General features: G+C 38.1%; 1 long non-coding RNA gene across 1 annotated transcript in view; it reads right to left on the bottom strand.

Moving 5' to 3' along the window:
• LOC118538538 (uncharacterized) overlaps nucleotides 1-19,831 on the bottom strand; it is a 405,254-nt gene that overhangs the window by 19,972 nt on the left and 365,451 nt on the right. Inside the window, exon 4 of the long non-coding RNA XR_013446283.1 lies at nucleotides 11,580-11,660. This is a non-coding gene — a long non-coding RNA (uncharacterized LOC118538538). The remainder of the gene's footprint in view (nucleotides 1-11,579; nucleotides 11,661-19,831) is intronic.

The following is a 19,831-nucleotide window of genomic DNA, read 5'->3' on the forward strand; positions in this document are numbered from 1 at the left end:
AGGCAGAACTAAGTAGAGTAAGCAAGTAAACTGTGATGCAGACCAGAGCCTCAGCAGACCCTTGAGAAGGTGTGGAAATGGCGCACCCAAGTTGTCTCATGTGGGGCTAAAGTGACCAGCCCTTTACATCCCTGCCACAGTTGGGTATGCTCCACCCCAGGAAGCTAGGCTCCTTGCAGATGAGGCCATCCTTGGCATTCCTCACAGCTGAAGCAACAAGTTCTTTTTTTTTTCAATTGTATTTTATTATGTTAGTCACCATACAATACATCATTAGTTTTCGATGTAGTGATCCACGATTCGTTGTTTTTGTATAACACCCAGTGCTCCATGCAGTATGTGCCCTCCTTAATACCCATCACCGGTCTAACCCATCCCCCCACCTCCCTCCCCTCTTGAAGGGTCATCTGGGTAGTACCAGGGCCTGCCTTATAGGTATATGATCTTTGCACTCACTCAGGGCCCCTCAGGGGCCTTTGTTTGGGTCAATGCTCTGCTGTTGCTGTCCTGAAATTCTTGATAATTAAAAAAATGGATCCCTGCATTTTTGTGCACTGGGCCTTGTAAATTAGGTAACTAAGGTCTCAGATGGCACATCTCTATGTTCACCACAGTTCCTACTCCATGAGAAGCTGATGTAACCTGATAGAGTGGCCCAGCCACCAAAGACAAACTTCCAGTGTTAAACAGCGTTAGTGGATGCTACCCCACAGATGTGCTGATGCAGAATAAAAGTTTTGAGATCATCTGAAATAAAATTAAACTTCTACATAATTTAACTAGTGAGGTTTAAGTAAACGTAACTAGAGATTTTTTATTAGGTAACTGAGTCAAAAATAGAGTATAACGGATTTTTTTTCTCCTTTTTGTTTCAACTTTTTTGTATATTTTATTATGGCAGTGAGTGTTGAATAGACTCAGTGCTGATGTATTTTATCATTCTTTCCTATCTCCTTTTTCTCTTAGTTTGTAACAAAAGCAGAAATGGAATAAATTACTAGGACTGAAGGCTCTCCAACTGCAGCCTTTTATTTATAAGTAAAGAAAACGAGACCCTACAACGACATTGTCCAAAGTCACACAGCTGCTCAGGGCCAACTTCGGAATTAGAACTCAATTCTCTTGCTTTTAAATAAGGTGTTTGTTTTTTTTTTTCATTATATTTGAGCTATAATTTCTTCTCTATGTTACACCACCAGTAATCCTGACATTAATTCTCTGAAGAAAGGCATTTTAGTCCATGCTTAATTTCTCAGTAGCTTGGAAAATTTCTAATAAATCAAGTCTAAATTAAAATCTGTATAACAAAAGTGGGACAGCAGATTTATGAGGTGATTCTCCAAGCTGCAAATGCTGTCATTTTCTCTACTGAGATAGTTGTCAGTTGCTGCACCTGGAAGGTTTGATTCCAAATGGTTGCAGTGAATTCACTTCAAGATGCTACCTGTTCCTCTTTGTATGAGCAGAGAGTTGTCAAAACAGGAAGTCCGATTATAATGGGGCCACAGATTCAGCCTGAGGCTGTATTTGCACATCTGGTAACTTTGAATATAACATCCCCAGAGATGAGAACCTTCATAAAAATGTAGAGGGCAGAAACTGTGATTTTGCCTTCGGAGACAAAATGTGTTGATGGAAAGCTGATGGTTTGAAACAAAGCCAACCTGCAAAATTATGCCAAAAATCATTGCTATTGAGATTGGTTGGAAAATGAAGTATTCAGGCCAATGATTCTTTCCTGGAAGCTAAAATAAATCTGGAACAATGGAATACACTCTGGGGTACAAGCCAGAAGTGGTCATAGAGCTTTGGGTATCCAATAAGAAGTCACAATAAACTCTGTTTCTAGCATTTCAAGGTACCAGCAATCTCAGATGACACTGATACTGTTTTCCAGGTGTCTTAAACTTGTCTTACCTATGTATTTTGCCTTGGTTCCTCCTGCAGCTTTACATCTTTGCCTCTATCTTCAACAAGGAAAAGAGAGAGAGAGAGAGATGGGGAAGGGGACAGAGAGAGAAATAAAATTAATTCCTGCCTATGAGTAGCATTCTTTCAAAATAACAAAGAATCACATTGATAAATTAGAGTGGTCATCTTGCTTGTGTCCTTAACATTCTTTTACTTTTGGGAATGCATGCCCCTCAATTTTAGCCAATATGTTTAAGGTAGGTTAACCTACTTCCAGAAGTGAGGCCCCATTGACCTGAAAGCACATCATCTGGCCATGCCTCTGACCACAGTGATTGGCTCAGACATTGGTGCATAACAAGCTAGAGCCTCTGACATGCTATGGCTGTTGCAATGAAGTAGTTTTCACCTCTCTTCTCCCGGTGGTGAAAAGACATAAGGCTTAGAGCCATTTTTCTACCATTAGAAGAGCTAGGCTGGTGATGAAGCCAATATAAACAAAGACAGTGTGTCAACTTTACTCAGATTTAAAACAATAAAAATTGTTTTTAAAAAAGATACATTGGTTGTATTCAACAAGAATGGCAGCTCATGAAGCCACTAATAATCCACTATGCACAGAACAGGAAAATCATTTTTTTGTTGTTTTTCATTAAATGATGTGTTTTCCTATTTATTATGAAAATTAAAATATAGTCAACAATGACTCTTATAAATACGGGGGGAGGAGCAAGATGGCAGAGGAGTAGGAGACCTAAATTTTGTCTGGTCCCAGGAATTCAGTTAGGGATCAAACCATTCTGAACACCTACGAACTCAACAGGAGATTGAAGAAAAGAATAACAGCAACTCTCTGAACAGAAAAGTGACCAGTTTCTGGAAGGTAGGATGTGTGGAGAAGTGAATCCAAGGCAATATTCAGGAAGATAGACGGCGGTGGAAGGGGCCTCCTTAAGACGCTACTGGCAATTGATAGAGCAGCAGAGCACAATATCGGAACTTTTAGAAGTCTGCTCCACTGAGGGATGTCGCTCCAGTGGCTAAGTGGGGGGTGGAACCCTCACTGGGACAGTGTGGTCTCAGGACCCTTGGGGTCACAGGAAGACCGGGGGTGCCTGAGTGTGGCAGAGCTCCCAGGTATCAGAGCGGGGAAGCCAGCTGCAGAGATGGAGCTGAGGAGTGGGCTCTCAGCTCAGGGTTGCCATAAACCATGATCCACAGCACAGTTGGGCCACTGCTCTTCCAGCAGGGACCCAACAAGCGGCAGATCCTCCCCTTGCTCCCCCAGAAGGAGCAGCTCAGGAGCACACCGCAGAATTTGCTGGGTTTGGAGACTCCACACGGGATCATGTGCCAGACATAGAAACACTCGGTCACAGGCTGGGTGAGCATTGAGTGCAGCTGGAGACAGGGGAGACGGGAGTGATTGACTGCTTTTCTCTGGGGCGCACTGAGGAGTGGGGCCCCAAGATCTTGGCTCCTCTGGGCAGAGATTGGGAGGCCACCATTTTCACTCTCGTCCTCCAAAGCTGTAGGGAAAGCTTGCAGGGAACAAAAGCTCCCGGGAGCAAAACCGAGCACTTCCTTAGCCTGGCCCCTGGCAAGGGCAGCGCAATTCCGCCTCTGGCAAAGACATCTGAGAACCACTGCGACAAGCCCCTCCCCCAGAAGATCAGCAAGAACAGCCAGCCAAGACCAAGTATACCGATCAATGAGAATGGCAGAACTCCAGCACTACGAGAATACAGCACATAGGATTCATGGCTTTTTTCTCATGATTCTTTAGTGTTTCAAAGTTAATTTTTTTTAACTTTCTTTTTCCTTTTTTCTTTTTTTTTAATTTTTCTTTTTCCCTTTTTCAAAAAACATCTTATCAATCCCTTTTATTAAAAAATCTTTTATATTTTTCATTTTTAGAGTCATATTCTATCCCTTCATACTACTTAACCTTATTTTTGGTATATATATATATAAGTTGTTCTCTCTTGAAAATTTTGGGATACAGTTTCTTCTAACAGACCAAAATATACCCTAAATCTCTAGTGTATGGCTTTATTCTAGTCTCCTGCCTGATCACATTCTCTCCCTTTTTTTTTAAATCCTCTCCTTTCTTTTTTCAACCAACTTCTTATTTTATCAATTCCTTTTATAAAATCTTTTTAATTTTAATCTTTACAATCATATTCCATCACTTCATTATATTTACCCTTACTTTTGTACATATATGTTTTTCTTTCTTTAAAATTTTGAGAGGCATTTTCTTCTAACAGACCAAAATACACCCAAAATCTATTCTGTGGCACTGATCTATGCACAAGTCTGGTCATATTTGATCATATTCTGGTATTTTTGTTTGTTTTTATCTTTTTTTTTTCTTTTTCTTTTTCTTTTTTCTTTCTTTCCCTTTCTTTTCGCCTGGTTTCATGTCTCTTCTGATTTGTTTAGTGTATATTTTTCTGGGGTCATTGTTACCCTGTTAGCATTTTGTTCTCTCATTCATCTATTCTCCTTGGACAAAATGACAAGATGGAAAAAATCACCTCAAAAAAAAGAACAAGAGGCAGTACCGACTACCAGGGACCTAATCAATATGGACATTAGTAAGATGTTGGACCTAGATTTCAGAATGACAATTTTAAGGATACTAGCTGCACTTGAAAAAAGGATGGAAGATATTAGGGAAACCCTCTCTGGAGAAATAAAAGAACTAAAATCTAAACAAGTCAAAATCAAAGAGGCTATTAATGAGGTATAGTCAAAAATGGAGGCTTTAACTGCTAGGATAAATGAGGTAGAAGAGAGAATTAGTCATATAGAAGACCAAATGATGGAAAATAAAGAAGCTGAGAGAAAGAGAGATAAACAACTACTGGATCACGAGGGCAGAATTTGAGAGATAAGCGATACCATAAGATGAAACAACATTAGAATAATTGGGATCCCAGAGGAAGAAGAAAGAGAGAGAGGGCCAAAAGGTATATTGGAGCAAATTATAGCAGAGAACTTCCCTAATTTAGGGAAGGAAACAGGCATCAAAATCCAGGAGGCACAGAGAAAAATCACTAAAAATAGGTCAACACCCTGACATCTAATAGTAAAACTTAAGAGTCTCAGAGACAAAGAGAAAATCCTGAAAGCAGCACTGGGTAAGAGATCTGTAAACTAAAATGGTAGAAATATTAGATTGACAACAGACCTATCCACAGAGACCTGGCAGGCCAGAAAGGACTGGCATGATATATTCAGAGCATTAAATGAGAAAAATATGCAGCCAAGAACACTATATCCAGCTAGGCTGTTATTGAAAATAGAAGGAGAGGTAAAAAGCTTCCAGGACAAAATAAAAACTAAAGGAATTTGCAAACATGAAACCAGCTCTATAAGAAATATTGAAAGGGGTCCTCTAAGCAAAGAGAGAGCCTAAAAGTAACATAGACCAGAAAGGAACACAGACAATATACAGTAACAGTCACCGTATAGGCAATACAATGGCACTAAATTCATATCTTTTAATAGTTACCCTGAATGTAAATGGCTAAACGCCCTAATCAAAAGACACAGGCTATCAGATTGGATTAAAAAACAAGACCCATCGATATGCTGTCTGCAAGAGACTCATTTTAGATGCAAAGACACCCCGAGATTGAAAATGAGGAGGTGAAAAACCATTTACCAAGTTAATGGACACCAAAAGAAAGCTGGGGTGGCAATCTTTATATCAGACGTATTAGATTTTATTTTTTATTTTTATTTTTTTTAAAGACTTTATTTATTTATTTGACAGAGAGAGATACAGCGAGAGAGAGAACACAAGCAGGGGGAGTGGGAGAGGGAGAAGCACGCTTCCCACGGAACAGGGAGCCTGATGCGGGGCTCGATCCCAGGACACTGGGATCATGACCTGAGTCGAAGGCAGACACTTAAAGACTGAGCCACCCAGGCGCCCCTGGACAAGTTAGATTTTAAACCAAAGACTATAATAAGAGATGAGGAAGGACACTATATCCTACTTAAAGGGTCTATCCAACAAGAAGATCTAACAATTGTAAATATCTATGCCCCTGACATGGGAGCAGCCAATTATAGAAGCCAATTGATAACAAAAGTAAAGAAACACATCAACAACAATACACCAATAGTGGGGGACTTTAACACCCCCCTCACTGAAATGGACAGATCATCTAAGCAAAAGATCAACAAGGAAATAAGGACTTTAAATGACACCTGGACCAAATGGACTTCACAGGTATAGTCAGAACATTCCATCCCAAAGCAACAGAATACACATTCTTCTCTAGTGCACATGGAACATTCTCCAGAACAGATCACATCCTAGGTCATAAATCAGGTCTCAACTGGTACCAAAAGATTGGGATCATTCTCTGCATATTTTCAGACCACAATGCTTTGAAACTAGAACTCAATCACAAGAGGAAACTTGGAAAGAACTCAAATACATGGAGGCTAAAGAGCATCCTACTAAAGAATGAATGGGTTAACCAGGAAATTAAAGAAGAATTTTAAAAAATTCATGGAAACAAATGAAAATGAAAACACAACTGTTCAAAATCTTTAGGATGCAGCAAAGGAAATCCTAAAAGAAAAGTATTTAGCAATACAAGCCTTTCTCAAGAAATAAGAAAGGTCTCAAATACACAACTTAACCCTACACCTAAAGGAGCTGGAGAAAGAACAGCAAATAAAGCCTAAACCCAGCAGGAGAAGAGAAATAATAAAGATCAGAACAGAATCAATGAAATAGAAACCAAAAGCACAGTAGAACAGATCAACAAAACTAGGAGATGATTCTTTGAAAGAATTAACAAGATTGATAAACCCCTGACCAAACTTATCAAAAAGAAAAGGGAAAGGATGAAAATAAATAAAATCATGAATGGAAGAGGAGAGATCACAACCACACCAAAGAAATACAAACAATTATAAGAACATATTATGAGCAACTATATGCCAGCAAATTAGATAATCTGGAAGAAATGGATGCATTCCTAGAGATGTATCAACTACCAAAACTGAACCAGGAAGAAGTAGAAAACCTGAACAGACCTATAAACACTAAGGAAATTGAAGCAGTCATCAAAAATCTCCCAACTAACAAAAGCCCAGGGCCAGATGGCTTTCCAGGGGAATTCCACCAAACATTTAAAGAAGAATTAATATCTATTCTTCTGAAACTGTTGAAAAAATAGAAATGGAAGGAAAACTTCTAAACTTGTTTTATGAGGCCACCATTACCTTGATCCCAAAACCAAAGACCCCATCCAAAAGGAGAATTACAGACCAATATCCTTGATGAACATGGATGCAAAAATTCTCACCAAAATACTAGCCAATAGGATCCAACAGTACATTAAAAGGATTATTCACCACGACCAAGTGGGATTTATCCCTGGGCTGTAATGTAGGGTCAACATCTGCACATCAGTCAATGTGATACAATACATTAATTAAAGAAAGAACAAGAACGATATGATCCTCTCAATAGATGCAGAAAAATCATTTGACAAAGTACAGCATCCTTTCTTGAGCAAAACTCTTCAGAGTATAGGGATATTGGGTACATACCTCAATATCATAAAAGCCATCTATGAAAAACCCACAGCAAATATCATTCTCAATGGGGAAAAACTGAGAGCTTTCCCCCTAAGGTCAGGAACACGGCAGGGATGTCCACTATTACCACTAATATTCAACATAGTATTAGAAGTCCTAGCCTCAGCAATCAGGCAACAAAAAGAAATAAAAGGCATCCGAATCGGCAAAGAAGAAGTCAAACTCTCACTCTTTGCAGATGATACAATACTCTATGGGGAAAACCCAAAAGACTCCACCCCAAAACTGCTATAACTCATACAGGAATTCAGTAAAGTGGCAGGGTATAAAATCAATGCACAGAAATCAGTGACATTCTTATAGACCAACAACAAGACAAAAGAAAAGAGAAATTAAGGAGTTGATCCCATTTACAATTGGACCCAAATCCATAAGATACCTAGGAACAAATCTAACCAAAGAGGCAAAGAATCTGTACTCAGAAAACTATAAAATACTCATGAAAGAAACTGAGGAAGACACAAAGAAATCAAAAAACGTTCCATGCTTATGGATTGGAAGAACAAATATTGTGAAGATGTCAATGCTACCTAGAGCAATCTACACATTCAATGCAATCCTTATCAAAATACCATCCACTTTTTTCAAAGAAATGGAACAAATAATCCTAAAATTTGTATGGAACCAGAGAAGACCCCGAATAGCCAGAGGAATGTTGAAAAAGAAAAGCAAAGCTGGTGGCATCAGAATTCTGGACTTCAAGCTCTATTACAAAGCTGTCATCATCAAGACAGTATGGTCCTGGCACAAAAACAGACACATAGATCAATGGAACAGAATAGAGAGCCCAGAAATGGACCCTCAACTCTATGGTCAACTAATCTTCGACAAAGCAGGAAAGAATGTCCAATGGAAAAAAGACAGTCTCTTCAACAAATGGTGTTGGGAAAATTGGACAGCCACATGCAGAAGAATGAAACTGGACCATTTCCTTACACCACACACAAAAATAGACTCCGCATGGTTGAAAGACCTAAATGTGAGACAGGAGTCCATCAAAATCCTAAAGGAGAACACAGGCAGCAACTTGTTCGACCTCAGCTGCAGCAACTTCTTCCTAGAAACATCGCCAAAGGCAAGGGAAGCAAGGGCAAAAATGAACTATTGGGACCTCATCGAGATAAAAAGTTTTTGCACAGCAAAAGAAACAGTCAACAAAACCAAAAGACAACTGACAGAATGGGAGAAGATATTTGCAAATGACATATCAGATAAAGGGCTAGTATCCAAAATCTATAAAGAACTTATTAAACTCAACACGCAAAGAACAAATAATGCAATCAAGAAATGGGCAGAAGACATGAACAGACATTTCTGCAAAGAAGACATCCAGATGGCCAACAGACACATGAAAAATTGCTCAACATTGCTCTGCATCAAGGAAATCCAAATCAAAACCTGAGTGAGATACCACCTCACACCAGTCAGAATGGTAAAATTAACAAGTCAGGAAACAACAGATGTTGGCGGGGATGCGGAGAAAGGGGAAACCCTCCTACACTGTTAGTGGGAATGCAAGCTGGTGCAGCCACTCTGGAAAACAGTATGGAGGTTCTTCAAAAAGTTGAAAATAGAGCTACCATACAATCCAGCAATTGCATTACTGGGTATTTACCCCAAAGGTACAAATGTAGGGATCTGAAGGGGTACGTGCACCCTGATGTTTATAGCAGCAATGTCCACAATAGCCAAACTGTGGAAAGAGCCACGATGTCCATTGACAGATGAATGGTTAAAGAAGAAGTGGTACATATATACAATGGAATATTATGTAGCCATCAAAAGGAATGAAATCTTGCCATTTGCAACAATGTGGATGGAACTGGAGAGTGTTATGCTGACTGAAATAAGTCAATCAGAGAAAGATGTGTATCATATGACCTCACTGATATGAGGAATTCTTAATCTCAGGAAAGAAACTGAGGTTTGCTGGAGTGGTGGGGTGTGGGAGGGATGGGGTGGCTGGGTGATAGACATTGGGGAGGGTATGTGCTATGGTGAGCGCTGTGAATTGTGCAAGACTGTTGAATCACAGATCTGTACCTCTGAAACAAATAATACATTATATGTTAAAAAAAAAAAAAAGAAGATAGCAGGAGGGAAAGAATAAAGGGGGGGAAATCGGAGGGGGAGATGAACCATGAGAGATGATGGACTCTGAAAAACAAACTGAGGGTTCTAGAGGGGAAAGGGTTGGGAGGATGGGTTAACCTGGTGATGGGTATTAGGGAGGGCACGTTCTGCATGGAGCACTGGGTATTATACGCAAACAATGAAACATGGAACACTACACCAAAAACTAATGATGTAATGTATGATGATTAACATAACATAATAAATAAATAAATAAATAAATAAACAAACAAACAAAAGGGGACAGATATGATCAAATAAATGCTAATGACCTAAACTTGAACTATCCATGTGAAGCCATACCTCTGTACTTTTCAGCTATTTGATCTCAAAAATTCCCTTACGGTTTAGCTGTTTTGAATACGTGTTTGTCCTTCATAGCATAATAAGTGAAAGCCATTATATTATTCATCACACACCTTTAAGTGAACCCAAACTGCTGGTGAAGGCATCCCACGAGTGATTCAGAATATCCTAGCCTCAGGACTTGACCCCACCTCTATACTTGTTGGACTTTGCTTAACCAACCTTTCCATATTGCTATTCTTTGCTCTACCTCCTTTACACCACTTCTCCAATTTAATCTTCTTCATTATTGACCACAGAATTTAATACCCTAAGAACCTCTACCTGTAGCAACTCACTTGGGCTTGCCTCTTTGGGATGACACTGAGAAACCCCCCTTGGGTACAGTAACTGTTCATTTGCCAAAACCTGATTGAGCACCTGCTACATATAGGATACTGTCCTAATCACCCTAGATGCAAATCAATGGGTCAATTCCATATTTGGGGTCATCAACTTGCCTTATTTTCTGTAGCAACATGAAGACAGTTCATATTGTTCCAGGATAATGGGGTTACAATTACACAATTTTATAAGACAAAGACACAATATCAAGGCTTTCAGAGGATCCAAATATATAGTTTGAGGAAGACCAAGACTATCTTTTAAGTCCTCCATGCAGAATAACCTCTATTTTCTTACCTATATTATAACTTATTTTCATGGATGGATATATGGACAACAGAAAGTGACTTTTTCTTTCTTCAAAGCAGTACTAAAGCTGATTTAGAAGCAACAGTGAGCATAACATTTATGGTCCAAATTTCTCAAGATCTTCAATAGATTCCATTCTGGAAGTTCTTAGTTTCTTGAATTCTACTCTCACCATGTTCCATTACTTCAACTATCTCCTATATACCAGTGATTTCCAAGTATATATCTCCATCAAAGAAAGAACTATATCTCTTCGTATCTCCAGACTCCAATGTCCAAACATATATCAGATTCATCCAGCTAGATGTCACACTGAGACATCTCAAGAGTTTTGAATCCTCAGTTCCAAACAGAACCCTTCATCCTTCTCTCAAAGTTTACCCTTCTATCCCCTATGTAACTGAGATTGTCTAGCTGCCTAAGTGAGACATAACATTAATCTCCAGCTTCTCCTGTCCACTGCTCCTATTCCCAATTGGTTACTAAAGCTTATCATTTTTTTTTTCTTAATTGTGTCTCTAATCTACTTCCTCATTTCAATTCTCATTGCCCTACTTGGAATCTTTATTGCTTCCTAATTGAACTTCCACTTCACTGCCATCCAATTCCTCTACAACTTTACCACTAGAATTCTATTTTTTTTTCCAAAATAAATTAATCATGTTACTTCTCTACCAAAAAAATATTTCAACACTTAACCATTACCTAGTAGATGAAGTTCAAATTCCTAAATCTGATAGTCTATATATTCTGCAATAAGACTCCACCTTACATCTCTAATGATGTTGGTCACTCCTCTTAAAGTACAATATTACCTGACCAAACCAAACTACTAGTCATTGTTATAAAGTAATATAGACTTTCAAATTTGTTTTTACCTGGCCTTTCCTTCCTCAATTCCTTACCTGTCCAGATTGTATCCATCAGTACCCATCATGTGTCACAGTTGAATGGCATCTCCTGGGTCAAGACTCTCGCCACCATCCCTACAAATGGAGATAAGCCCATTCTCACTTTCAGCACAACAGCCCTTTCTTCACACCTATACTGTAGCTTTCTTCACATTATGTTATCATTCATTGCATACTTGTTAACCTCCTTAATTAAAATGTACTCTCTAAGGATGTTGGAGTCATATATTTTATCCTCTTTGCTATTCCTAATGTCTATCAACTTACACTGCATAAAGAGGCAATTCAGTAACTATTAAATAAGGGAATACATGAGTGAACTCATGGATACTGAAGGAAATCTTTTGTAATTAGAAACATCAGTGTTAGATTCACATGCATCTAATCCAAAACCCTCATTTAAAACTGAGGCAAATAGAGGTCTGGAATGGCAGAGCCTAATGAGAAAAGGCTTTCACAGTTTGCTGGGAGCAGAGGAGCAGGGTTAGAGTGTGGGTGCTCTAAATCCTGGTATGGCCCTTTCCACTCAGCTGATTTTTCTCTATAACTCTAAGCCTCTCTCCTCCCCCAAATGATGATGCTACCCTTCAAGAAACTTAATTAAAAAAAATACTGACTTGTATTTGTCAGTATAAAATAGGAAATTTCAGTGATTCGAGCATTTGTCTGGAATTTAGCACAACTGGGGCCTCATGTCAGGTTCTAGTCCTAGGAATGCTACTAATAAACCATGGGGTGTTGGAAAAGGTGTGTGATGAAGAGAAGTATCATTCATTGGTCAATTTATCACTATAAAGTGAGCTTCATGAGGTTTTTATGCTATTCATCTGTGCATCCATATTACCTAGAATAATACCCAGTTGCCCAGTAAACTCTCAAGGAAATATATAGTATAGAGAATAAAAAAATAAATGGATTACTATATGGTAGGAATTGTTCTTGGTGCTTTACATGTTTTACTTCATTTAATTTTTATGACCACCATATAAAACAGGTCTTATCTGCTATATTTTAAAAATGAGAACATCAAGGTGTAGAGGGTAAAGATGCGACTGGAATACTCAGAATTATTCAATGTTAGAGCAAATGTTAACACCCAGGTGTGTCCAATTTAAAAGGTCTTATTATTCTTTTCTTATCTGTGAAATCAGAAGTTGGACAAGTTTAATATAATCCAGCAATCCCACTTATGGGTGTATATCTGAAAGAGATGAGGTCACTATTGCAAAGAGATATCTGCACTCCCATGTTTATTACAGTAATATTCATAATAGTCAAGACATAGACACAACCCAAGTACATCAACAGATGAATGGGCAAAGAAAATGTAATATATACATATCTCTCTCTCTCACACACACACACAGACATATATTGTTAGAGTGGAATATTACTCAGTCATAAAAGAGAAATCCTGCCATTTACCTCATGGATGGACTTTGAGGACATTATGCTAAGTGAAATAAATCAGACAAAGAAAACAAATACTGCATGATATAACTATATGTGCAGGAAAACACTGAACTCATAGGAACAGAGTAGTTTGGTGGCTGTCAGGGACATAGGGGTAAGGGAAATGGGGAGATGTTAGTCAAAGGGTACAAATTTTTAGTTATAAGATGAATAAATTCCAAGGATCTAATGTACAACATGGTGACTATAGTTAACAATACTGTATTGTATACTCAAAAGCTGCTATGAGAGTATACCTTTAATGTTCTCACCATAAAAATGACAATAAAATGCTAATTATGTGAGGTGAAGGATGTGTTAACTAACCTTACTGTGGGAAACATTTCCTAATATAAACATGTATCAAACCATCACATTGTATATCTTGAGCTTACACAATGTTATTTGTCAATTATATCTCAATAAAGCTCGGGAAAAAACAGACATATTTAGGCACAGAGCAGCTCCTAGACCCACAACAAATACAGATACTCAATTGCCCTTATGTAGACACGTCTCAACTCGGAGACAACTGTAACACACAAACAAGAATATAATAGGAACAACAGACAAGCAGACTCAAGCACATTTAGACCCAAAGGAGTGTTAAAAAAAAAAAAAGTTGGAAAGTCAAGACAAAGGGAAACAAAGGAATTAAATAAATATACACACACACACATATATACAGACACATAGATATATGCACTGAAAGGAGAAATTCATTCTTTACAGATCAAAAGACACAGTTGGTTAGATATTTAAAATAACACCATGCATTACTTAGTTTGTTCATAAAATTGTCATCATTGACATATTTAGAATTTTTAAGGTTGAGAAAAATAGAGGAACATTTCTGGGAATAATGCTAAGCGTTTTTTAAAGAATTTTTGTATCCTTTCCCTCCCAGATATAACCTAAAAGTCCTTAAGAAATATTTTCAAAATAATCCAAAATTTATTATTTTTCCTTCTGGGCTTTCACATTTCCAGGATGAGCTTACCACCAAGGTCTAATCAAGCAATAAAAATTTTATAGTTGTAATAAAGTGCAGAATGGAATATCAAGAGCCAAAAATGTACGCTCCAGAAACCAAGTATGAAGAAAAGTCAGGAATGAAAAAGATAATTATTGCCTGAAGTCATAGAGGCAGGCCTCATGGAGGACATGGGACATGAGCCATATCGTTATGGTGGATATCGGGGTGAGTTTTTTTTTTTTTTTTTTCCATTTTGCCTGTCCAGTGTCCATTTCCTAATTCTTTTTCTTCTGGGAACTGTCTTCAGCCATACTTTATCCATTTGGTTTGAATTGGGACTAACCCCACTTGGTACCATCAATCCATGTGTGGGCTCTGGCCTAGGGTTTGGCCAATAAGTATTACATAGGTTTGTTCAGGGTGTTTAATATATTTAGGGCAATGGAATGAAACAAGAGGCTCTTACTAGAATATACTAGAAAGAAAAATGCTCTTTCTACTGAAGTTACTAAGTTGGTAGGATGAAGTGGAGCTCCAAATGATCATCTTGACAAATTATGGGAGAAACTTAGAGATAGAGACCCAAAATATAGATTCCAGGCAAGCTTTCATGAGTTCTCAGACCCATTCATTCCTGAAGGAACTAGATGTCCTCATGGAATTTTCATTTATATCATTCACAAATTCCTTTCACAGTTCAAGCCAATTTGAGGTGTTTCTGTTCCTTGTAACCAAAAAAATCCTGACTAATAAAAGTGCAGATATGAATTGGATTAGGATAGGTGGAGACAAGTGGTGAGGGCATTCCAAGTGAACCACTGTCCATCATGAGCAAAGGCCAGGTGTAAGAGCAGAGGTGCAATGGGAAGAAGACTGGAGGTGTTATATTGGGACAGGACATAAGAAATATGTTTTTGTTGGTCAGATGGGGCTAACAGATGAACGACTTTAAAACACACCTTATGCCATTGACGTCAGAGAATCATTGAAGATTTCTGAGCAGTAGTCATAGTGATGAGATTAGTTTATATCTCTATAGCACTGTACAGCTTCCAGAGTGATTACCCATGCGTTATCTTATTTAACAATATTTTGAAGACATTAGTATCATGATACCTATTTTAAAGACAGGGAAATGGGAATTTAGAGAAGTGATGTCAAACATACATCATACCCTACCTCTGCTGCCTAAACCCTTCAACAGTTTCTCATTGTTTTTAGAATAATTCAAGCTCCTTACCAGAGACTACAAGTTTCTGCATGATATGACCCTTCACTTCCTCTTTACTTTTATCCCACTCCACGCCTTTTATACAATATTTGAATTATTCACTGTGCTCCAAGATACTGTGCTGCCTTCCATTTCTTCAAAAGCACCAAGTCATTTAGGATTCAGATTTTTAACATATGCTGTTCCTCTGCCTGGAGAATACATTAATAGTGGACACATAGGTAGTTTTAAACTTTTCAGTAGCTACATCAAATTAAAGTAAAAACAAACAATTAAATTATTTTGAACACTGTCTTTTAATCCAACTATCTAACATACTTCAACATGCAATCAGTATGAAAATTATGAAATGGATTTACATTCTTTTTCTCAAAGTATTAAAATCCGATGCATATTTTATACAATTTTTATGTCAATCTGAACTAGCCAAAATTTGTGCTCAAATAGGAATATGTGGATGGTGGTTACCATTTTGGACAGCATTAGGTTAAAAGTGTTCATTGTGACTAAATTTAGATTGGACTAAATGTTTGGTTTCTTTTCTAGACACCAGTACATGGGATTTAGCAGGAAGACTAGAAAGAACATACAACAAATAAAAGAATTACATTCTGTATGCGTATCTGAATTACCATGTGAGTTAGTGCTTCGATCTCTCAACTTCCCCATAGTTATAAATCTCTTAAAATCTTGTCTGGCACAAATAAGAACCCAAGGGGTATGAACTATTTGTATTATCATCATTATTAATGCCAGGAACAGACTGAGGGCACAGGTCTCCTGACCGCCAGCCAAATACCCTTTCCAGAATCCCAAGGGACCTCTCATGTTAGCAATACATTTATGCTAAAAATACAATGTCATGGGTAGCCACCAGAATTATGCAAACTTGCACACTGGATTTCTGATGCTGTAAGATATGAGACGTTCCAAATCACCTGTTTGCAAAACAAAGCACTGAAAAACAAAACAATTTCATTTTCCCTGGATTGATATTTAAATCCATACATGCTGCCTTGACTATGCAGCCCTAACTGCTAAGCACCCTGATGTTCTTATTAAAGATGCAAGATCCAACTTGTAAGCAGGAAGCCCTGGATGCCTGTCATGGATGAAAGTCAGCATTGGAACTCCAGATTTTTTTATGTGAATATACTCCCATCAATGAAAAGATTTAACGAAGCCACATTTTAGCTACATTCCCACTAATGAATCAACTGAGAAAAAAGAAGGCTAAAAATACTTCATAACTATCTCTTTGTAACATCCTCAGAACTGACAATTGGAAAAAAAAATGAATTTTCTTAAAACAAGGACATCTTGGGGACAGCCATAGTAACCAAATCAAAGCCACATTATTACCTAGAAGGGAGAGGATAATAGTGAATGGTTAAGTACCTAATTAAGTCTATTTTCTAGACACGAATCCCCAAGATACATTTGTTGTTCCTCCTCACTAAATATTTTTTAGAGTTACTTAGTGTCTCAGGAAACCTGTCCTCATATTAATAATTCACTGAAAGACAGGGACAGACACAAATGCTCATGACCAATGTGACAGAATCATAAGTAGGACACTCATCCACACCCCCTACACAAGAAATATGCAAAATCCAAACCCTCTTACTCTGAGAAGCAAACACAAAGGGGGTTAAGTGTATGGTAGATCAGAGGGCTGTTGTTAGCAGCAAAAAAAAAAAAAAAAAGGGGGGGAGGGGATTTCATTTAATCATTTATCACAATGTAATTGCTCATCTACCATGGACCAGGTACTATGCTAGATCCTGAGGATAGAAAACAAATGTTGTCCTGTTTTCATGGAACTTACAGTCTTGTGGAGGGGAAAATAACCTTATCGGATAATTACATAATAATAATTAAACCTAATAATTTCAATAGGTTGTTCGAAGACCTATAATCAGTATTTAATATATACAATCTCAATTAATCTTCCCAGTGGAAATGAACATCAATTTACAATTCAGGTAAGTACTACAAAGGAGAGGAGCATGGTTATGACAGCATGTAATGGGAGGCATTAATTTGAGAGATCAGGAAGTGACATATGAGCACTGCAATTCTGACAAAAGTTTAGCAACCAAGTTTCTAGGAGAAAAAGCATGATGTGTAGTGTTTGCCCATTTCCATGGTATAAATACTTCCACCATGCTTTATGTTGAACTACAATGTGATGTCACCAAAGGAGAATTGGGAATAGATGTGCACAATCGGCCCCTGAAATAGGCAGATACAGTCTAGCTCCAGCATATCTGTGCAATAAGCTAAGATCTATTTAGAAAAGACAGGCAGCAATTTGAATGGGCCCAATACTCTGCTGTTGCCAATGAGTGTATGTCAGTTTCCGACACAGGACTACAGGTGGAGATGGGGGTGTCCTGAGAGACATTATAAGGGATCCAGCTAAGCATAAACACACACCCAGAATCTACCTATAGAATGAATAGATGTCTTGCCTATACAAATAAGCTATAAATTTTTATAAGCAATTACATATTTTTATGATTTATAATATAATACATTAAAGGTTCTCTTAAGTTTACTGTACCTTTGTTTATGGAGTACTTTATTAATAAGGAAATATAATTGATCTAATCCAGAAAATGACACATTGATGCTGGGTCTTGGAAATGAGTGAGGGTTTTCTCAGTTAAGAAAGGGAGATAAGGACATTTCAGAGAAGGATCCTATTTATAGCTGACTCATGATGGCCCATGGTGTGGGTAGATAGAGCATGATCTTCTTGGGGAAGACTGTGAAGTGAGGGTTGTGGACTAGGGTTAGATTCAAAGGGTTTGGTGATTGTCCTAGGTAATATGGCCACCTTCACCACCACTCCCCCACCAATATCTGGTTCTCCATGAAGAACACTAACTTGGAGAGTGATCAGAGAAGACTTGCTTCTTAAAAGGACCTTTCATTAATATGGAAGATGGTTGCAAGAGTAAGAATCTGAGAACACAAAGACCAGTTCAAAGATATGGAATAGTTCAGAAACAGATAATTAGGACCATGCCAGATGTGCCTGGGTGGCTCAGTAGGTTAAGCGTCTGCCTTTGGCTCAGATCACAATTCCAGGATCCTGGGATTGAGCCCCACATCAGGCTCCCTGATCAGTAGGGAGCCTGCTTCTCCCTCTCCCTCTGCCACCCCCCACCCCTGCTTGTGCTCTCTCTCTCTCTCTGTCAAATGAATAAATAAAATCTTTTAAAAAGGGGGGGGAGACCATGCCAGTGGAGATGCAAGAGGAAGACCAGAATTTAAGGTGTTCTTACCACACTTTTCCTCTATGCAGATGTAGACTTGTGAATTCTTACCAGATCACTGGATGACACAAAGATGATGAATATTGAAAGAGAAGGTCAGGGGCACCTGGGTGGCCCAGTCTGTTAAGCATCTGCCTTTGGCTCAGGTCATGATCTCAGGGTCCTGGGATGGAGCTCCACATAGGGCTCTCTGTGCAGTGGGGCATCTGCTTCTCCCTCTCCCTCTGTACCTTCCCCCCTGCTTGCTCTATCTCTCTCTCTCAAATAAATAAGTAAAATCTTAAAAAGAGAGAGAAGACCAATTTCTACCAAAAGAATGGGTTAAACAAATAATAAATCTATCAATCTTTTTTTTTTTTTTCTTTTTCCTTTGGGTCACTGTCTATGAACCTACACTATAATTAAGAATCTATTTGTAGTTTTTACCGAATAGCAGTTGGAGGAACCTATATTTTGTTTCACTTATTTATGCCTTTGGTTTAGAGAACAACAGGGAAGAAAATCCTGTTTCCAAATGAAGGATTTGGAACAGTTTTTGTTGTGAGTTCAAGTTAAATAAATGCTTTGCTTCTCATTTTTAAAAAGTTTAGAATTAGTTTTTCTTAACATTTGGGATTTAAATCTTTGTGTCACAGCAAGAAATAAAGTCAAACAGTGGAATAAATTCAAATAGCTGGCATACTAATTGATTTCTGTATTCGATTTTTGCATTGTGCTTGGCACACCTAGAAAAAGTCAAACCTTGTTAAGACAGCATTCTTAAAGGAATCTACTTGTATGATTGTGTCCTCTCCAGACACTATGGCTCACTTCTTTTATTATGCCCCTATCTTGTAATTTAGAATATTATAAAAATGATGGGGGGGTGCCTGGGTGGCTCATTTGGTTAAGCATCTAACTCTTGATTTCAGCTCAGGTCATGATCTTGGGGTCTTAAGATCAAGCCCTGTGTGGGGCTCCATGCTCAGCAGGGAGTCTGCTTCTCTCTCACTCACTCTCCCTCTGCCCCTGATCATGCTTTCTCTCTCTCTCTCTCTCAAATAAATAAATAAATCTTTAAAATAATGATGGGAGGTTTTTCTAAGAATGATTGAGCCCACAAAGTGGAAAGAAAATTTTATACAATTTCTACTCCACAATATTAAAAATCGCTCTTGTCAACCTAGATGTCCTTCAGAAGGTGAATGGATAACAAACTGTGGTACATCCAGACAATTAAATATTATTCAGTGTTAAAAAGTAATAAGCTACCAAACCATGAGAAGACATGGAGGAACCTTAAATGCATATTACTAGGTGTAAG

This window comes from Halichoerus grypus, chromosome 3, assembly GCF_964656455.1.
Source record: "Halichoerus grypus chromosome 3, mHalGry1.hap1.1, whole genome shotgun sequence".
Classification (NCBI taxonomy): Eukaryota; Metazoa; Chordata; class Mammalia; order Carnivora; family Phocidae; genus Halichoerus; species Halichoerus grypus.